We start from the raw sequence: 7,149 nt of genomic DNA on the forward strand, positions 1-7,149 counted from the left end.
ACCAATAAGATGTATCGAGATTTAAAACCTTTTTATTGGTGGCCAGGATTGAAAAGAGATATTGCTCAATATGTGGAACAATGTCTGACATGTTTACAGGTTAAGATTGAACATCAGAAGCCGTATGGAAGTCTTCAATCATTAAAGATACCTGTATGGAAATGGGATCACATTACCATGGATTTTATTATGAAATTAACTCGAACTCCAAAGGGGTATGACGCGATTTGGGTAATTGTTGATCGTTTATCTAAATCTGCACATTTTCTACCAATAAGAGAAAAACACTCTTTATAAAAGTTAGCGCAGATTTACATCAAAGAAATTGTTACCAAACACGGTGTTCCATTGTCTATTATCTCTGATWGAGATAGTCGATTTACTTCCAAGTTCTGGGAAGGACTACAGAAAGCTTTGGGATTTGAAATTCGGTGAAGTACAACTTATCATCCGCAAACAGATGGGCAAAATGAGAGAACTATCCAGACTCTCGAAGATATGTTGAGAAGCTGTATCATTGATTTTGGGGGATCATGGGATGATCATTTGCCATTAATAGAGTTTGCGTATAATAATAGTTATCATTCTAGCATCCAAGCGGCACCGTATGAAGTGTTGTATGGACGTAAATGCCGAACGCCATTGTGTTGGAATGAGGTGGGTGAAAAACAGTTAACGGGTCCTGAAATTGTTCAAGAAACTTCTGAAAAGATTGAACAGATCCGCGAAAGAATCAAAACAGCACATGATCGCCAGAAAAGTTATGCAGATAATCGTCGAAAGCCGATTGAGTTTGATATAGGTGATTTTGTGCTGTTAAAAGTTTCGCCATGGAAGGGTGTTGTCAGATTTGGAAAGAAGGGAAAGCTCAGTCCGAGGTATGTAGGGCCGTTCAGAGTATGTAAACGAATTGGGCCAGTAGCATATCAATTAGAGCTACCAGAAGAGTTGAGTCTGATTCACAACACTTTTCATGTGTCGAATCTGCGGAAATGTTTGGCCGATCCGAGTTTAGCTATACTGATGCCAAAGATTCAATTAGACAATAAGTTGAATTTTGTGGAAACACCGGAAGCTATTGTTGATAGAAAGATCAGGGTGTTGAGAAACAAAGAGATAAGTCTGGTTAAAGTACAGTGGAAGTTTCACAAAGGACCGGAAACGACATGGGAATTGGAGTCAAAGATGAGATCAGAATATCCATGGCTTTTTTATTAAAGGAATTCCGGGACAGAATTCTTTTGAGGGGTGGATAATGTAATAACCGAATCCTGGTTATTACCTAAGGTATCAAAATACGTGATTATTTGATTTAATAATTACGTGATAGCATGATAATTGATACATGCCGGTATGAGAATTTGTGAATTAATTGGATATATATATATATATATATTTTTTGTGTGAGTATATATATATATATATATATGTGATTTTTTTTATACATGCATGGAAGTATGGATATGTATGTATGCATGGTTATGTGTCAAAGTGTGAGGTGGAAGGTGGGGAGGAAGGCGGTTAGCCGACCTTCCCTATTTGGGAGGTATAAAAGGGGGCTTCACCTCCTCATTTTCTTTTCCCTGCCATTTTGAGAAAGTTTGAGAGTTTTAAAAGAAGTGTTGTCTGGTTAGCAAAAAGGAGGTGATTTCAAGTTGGTTTCAAGAGTCCAGTTTTCAAAAGGGTTGATTTCTAACGTTTTGGATTCAAAAGCTTTATAAGGTGAGTAGTTTCTAAAAACTCTTTAAAGATTACTACTGCTTTTATTTGCGTATTTCGTATTGATATTCTTTAGAACGAAACATAGCATATTTTGTTTAAGTGTTTATCCGGATAAAGAGTGAGCGGATAAGTGTTTAAACCGGATAAGCCTTGAGCGACTTATTGTCCGGATTAGTTTAAACCGGATAAGCCTTGAGCGGCTTATTGTCCGGATTAGTTTAAACCGGATAAGCCTTGAGCGGCTTATTGTCCGGATTAGTTTAAACCGGATAAGCCTTAAGCGGCTTATTGTCAGGATTAGTTTAAACCGGATAAGCCTTGAGCGGTTTATTATCCGGATTGGTTTAAACCGGACAAGGGTTGAGCGGGGTGTTGTCCGGATTAGTATCCGGACAAAGTTGAACAATTTGGACAAGTAATTTAGGTGTGTTGTCCGGATTAGTAAATAAGACAAAAGGGGACAGTGTTGTCCGGACTTCATATCCGGATAGTTTTATGTTGGAAATTTTATAAGTTTTAAATGTTTATTTATTTATGATTCATAAAATGATTATTTTATATTTTTTTTAAATAAATGATATGTTCCTACCAAGCGTGGTGACGTAAGTCTGTTTTGGTATGGAGCGAGTTTTTGATAAATGTTCCTACCAAGCGTGGTGACGTAAGTCTGTTTTGGTATGGAATGAGTTTTTGATAAATGTTCCTACCAAGCGTGGTGACGTAAGTCTGTTTTGGTATTGGAACGGGATTTTGGGAAATGTTTCTACCAAGTGTGGTGACGTAAGTCTGTTTTGGTACGAAACTATATTTTGGGAAACCTTCGTACTAAGCGTGGTGACGTAAGTCTGTTTTGGTGTGGAAGAGGATTTTATAAATTGTTTCTACCAAGCGTGGTGACGTAAGTCTGTTTTGGTATGAAACATTGTTTTAAATAGTAGTTCCCCAGACGTGGTGACTTTTGTCTGTTCTGGTTTGGAACTGGGAAHGGGTACTTTCAGACRTGGTGACTTATGTCTGTTCTGATAAGTARCTCTRTTTTGATGAAGGAATAAGGGTRGCATATCAAGGAGAGGTGTACTTGGAATAAGGGTGGCATTGTCATATGTGGATTTTATTATAACTCTTATTATTATTACTAAATTGGATTTAATAACTTTGAGTCATCATTTCTTTGTGACCTGATGAATTAAAGATATTTTTCCTATTTAGAAGTAATAATTTAGATGATATTGAGAAGAGGAAAATGGTTTGTCATATCAGGCAAGTTTTGCCTTAAATCTTTCCTGTTAAAGGAATGGTCTTTTAATTCAAAAGTTTTGATACTCGGAATGTTGGATCTCTATTCAGAGATATTTTATTGAGGGTCTTGGGTATATTCTATTTTGCATAATATTGTGAGCTGCATCAATTGTTATATTGCAGTATATTTCTAAACAAAATTACATTATCATATTTTGGTGTTCATCACACTGCATTTGCAAAGAAGGGATTTACTCACTAGACCCGTATGGTCTAACCCTCATTTTCTGTTTTAAATTATGCAATGCAAGAATAGCTGGGTCCGAGAATATAAAAAAGAGGGAAAATGTAATTATTTTCCTAACCTGTTGTCTACTTTTGAAGATACATGTTATATTATATGTAATAGTACATGATTTATTTTGGAAATTTTATATGTAGATTTTGTACATATAGCAATCCTTGTACTAGTGGGACCTTTTGATGTAATCTATGTTTCTATATAATGAAATATGTGTAATGTGCAAATGTGGTGTTTGGGGGTGTTACAAAAAATCGACATGATATGGTTCTGGTTTTTAATTATCCATAGAGGGTGGTTACTGTTGGTGGTTGTTGGTTTTCGTTTCGGGTTTCATTTTGTAATAATGTTCGATCAGTTAGATCTATGATACAAAGAAGCTCCTATCTTTAAATCCAACCTTCAGCAAAATGAAGCTTCCTAATCTACAAGATTTGATGGAGTTGCCCTTCTTTTATATACATTTAGGGATTCATATATCTAAAGAAATAGAAATCAAAATTCAATTCTTTTAGACATAAATACTTGAAAATAAGATTTTGTTAGCAACAAACACGTGTTAAAGTGTATAACAAACCTTTGTGAAATTTCTTTTTAAAAATTTCAGAAATTTCACCTTTACCAATTACTATTCAAAAAATGTATACGATCAATCATTTTTTGTGAACTATTTGCAACTTTTGCAAAAAAAAATTGTTATTTTTTCAATTAGAAGTTAAAATATGAATTTTAAAAGTGAATTAGGCTTTTAATATGACAAATTACTAAAATATAAAATGAATTAGGCTTCAAAAAGAAGGGAACTATAATTTGTTTGGTTTAGGAAAATTTTCCATTTATATTTTATGTTAAAAGCGTAATGGCAATATTTTTGTTGAAAAAAATAATGACAACAATCTTTTAAACATTTATTATATGTACACATTTTTATAACTTTGTATCCGAATTGTATTTAACTCTACATTAAATTTGAAAAGCACCTAAACATGAAAAAATTAAAACCAACTAACGACATTAAGACATTGCAAATTTAAAAGTAACTAAACTTTGAGTAACGTTTTTTTTCCAACCCAAAAACATAAAAAAAAAAAAAAAAAGTATTTTTGACAAAAAAATATATTATATTTCACATTTAATCGAATTTTTTTTTGAATTAATCCGGATTGTCTTTTGTGTTTGATGTTATTGAAAGATATTATAATCGATGTAGCACGAAATTAATCTGTCATATGTTTGGCTTGTCTTCTATGCTATTCGATGAAATTAAGGTAATTTTTAGTGTTCTATCTTTTGTTCAATTAGGAATGTTGTCGAATCTCTTGAATAACTTTGACAGTTTTCCATTACGAAGGTTGTGTAAGATGTTTTTGTTTCAATTAAGCTCTATCACTATTGATTAAAATGAAACGGAAGTGGAGTATGCAATTATCAAAAGAAAGAGCATTAACCATGAAACCAAAGCAACATTTATCATATTAAATAGTTTGTAATTGCCCATCCCAAAGGTGCTCGTGCATAAAAAAAGGTTATGGATTTGTATCCAATCCCCATAAATAATGATATGCAAATTTAAGTTCATGGATTATAGCAGTAACAATGACCATTAGAACCGATATTCCCTGGAGAAATACACTTTCCAGCCTTAAAACCAAGTGGACTGCAAGTGTTTGTGCACTGAATTATTGACCCCTGGTTGCTTACATCACACAAAACTCCAAGGCAGTAAATCCAATCCTCTTTCCGTCTGGATGATAACTCCCAACACCTGCCATAATACCAACAATTAAGACAATATAAAGACCTACACAGTCTGACACAAACAAAAAAAATGATCTAGACACTAAAATGAGTTAAAAGAAGCCAAGTAGTCAAAGTAAAATTCTAAACTTCAGTCACCTAAACGAGAACTAAGTGATGCTAACTGATCGAAGCAAGGCTGCAATGCTTAACACCTAGAACACTATCTAAATGGTCGTGAATGTGAATTTTTAGAAGACTAATGTATCTCAACAGAAGCACGTACCAGTAGTTGCGGTCATAGCGGATGCGATCATGGTAGTTAAAACCAAGATAACAACCATGAATCTCCTTAGGTGCATATTTTTCGCCATGAATTATTTTATAAAAGAAAAAAAGTTAAACAATGTATTATCTATATTATCTTATTAAACAAATTTATCAAAAGTCTTAAAGTCTTAAAATACTAAATGATCAAGATACTTTTTAGTCACTTTTTCACCCCCTCCCTTCCTCACAATACACTCACCATCTCACAAAAGATTTTTTTATAATTATAATTTTAAATTTACACTTTATATCCCTATAATTAATTAATTAATTTACTTTACATCATTTACTTTTAAATATTTTATTTTAAACCTTTATCAAATTAACATACATAATCGTATATCAATTAAAACAYGTTTAAAAAATACATTTTTATTTTAACAAGTTACACCATTATAATCGTCTCGTTAATACCTTCGAAATGAATCCRATATTGAATAGTTTTTGACTTAATTATATTATTATATATTATATATATTGTGAAAAATATTTTTAATATTTACGATTTATACTTTTATAGTTATATATTTATATATATACTATATATTTTGGGATTAGACTGTCTAAATTGCACTGTATAATATGTTCTGAATTAATATGTTCTTGGGTTTTTTTGAAATATATATATACATGTATTAATTCAACCTTAATCTGAGTTTCTGGACAAGAAATAGGGTAAACAGTTAAAATTTCATTCTAAAACCCATCTTTTTTGGTTTTTTCATGGCTTATGATCTGTCAAATTTGTAGTTTTCTTTATTGGTTTTGAGTGTTTATCTTAAAACTCAAGTTTCTTGGTTCTTTGCTCTTAATGTAAATCGAACACATTTGTGGAGTCGTTTAAATATGTTGGATTTTAAATATATTGGATATTAACTGTCATACAATTTTTTTCATCGATAGTCTGTAATTGAAACCATAACTTTTATTTATTCAAATTGTATTAATATGTAAAGACCAAGTGTAACTTATATCATCGTTAAATCTTATCTTATAAAACCAATGGAACTTCAAAATCATAAAAAATTCATGGCTCCCGTCACATTGTGCGGGTACATAACTAATTTTCAATAATTTAAACAATGTTTATTATTTTTTAAACACACGCATGAAATGTATTAATAAATTTTACACGTGTTGCGATTTGTGAGTTTAATTATTCGATTTTTTCATTCATCTTAATTTATTATATAATTTAAATATTAGTATCATATCATTTGTTTAAAAAAATACTTTTTTTAAGATTATCCAAAAATTCATGTTTTTCTTAAAAGAGGTAATACTAAATATTGTTCAAAAGTTTTGATTAAGTTGCCTAAAATTATTATTATTACTTTGTAAAAATTACTAATATATATGAGTTTGTTAAATAAAGGATGTGTCTATCATATGATTGCAAATCCATCTTTTATCCACCCTTCATTTTGAGTTAATTGGTTTTTACAATTTGCTCCCCTCTCTCTTTCTCACACACACACGCACACACATTCCATCCTATTAAGCTTAAGATGAGGCATGTCACAATCGAAAACGGATCAAAAATCTACCATTTAAAGTATAAATCTCTAACAGAACTCCCTAAAGATAACATTACAACCATCAAATTCATTGCATTAACATATATTTACAGGAGGTACTTCATTTGTCTGACGAAGAACCTCCACTGTTTGAGCTACTATAGAAGGGATCATATTCGCGACAGCTTGTTGAATAGTTGTCGTTAAGTTAGCTAGCGTCCGTTTGAATTGAAAGAGGAGGAGGATTGGTTTCATCATGTTGCTCTGTTTGATTTCTCTAGGCCTACCCTTTTGTCTGGGTTG

The sequence above is a fragment of the Cynara cardunculus genome (genome assembly GCF_001531365.2).
Source record: "Cynara cardunculus var. scolymus isolate 2C chromosome LG 12, CcrdV1, whole genome shotgun sequence".
Taxonomy (NCBI): Eukaryota; Viridiplantae; Streptophyta; class Magnoliopsida; order Asterales; family Asteraceae; genus Cynara; species Cynara cardunculus.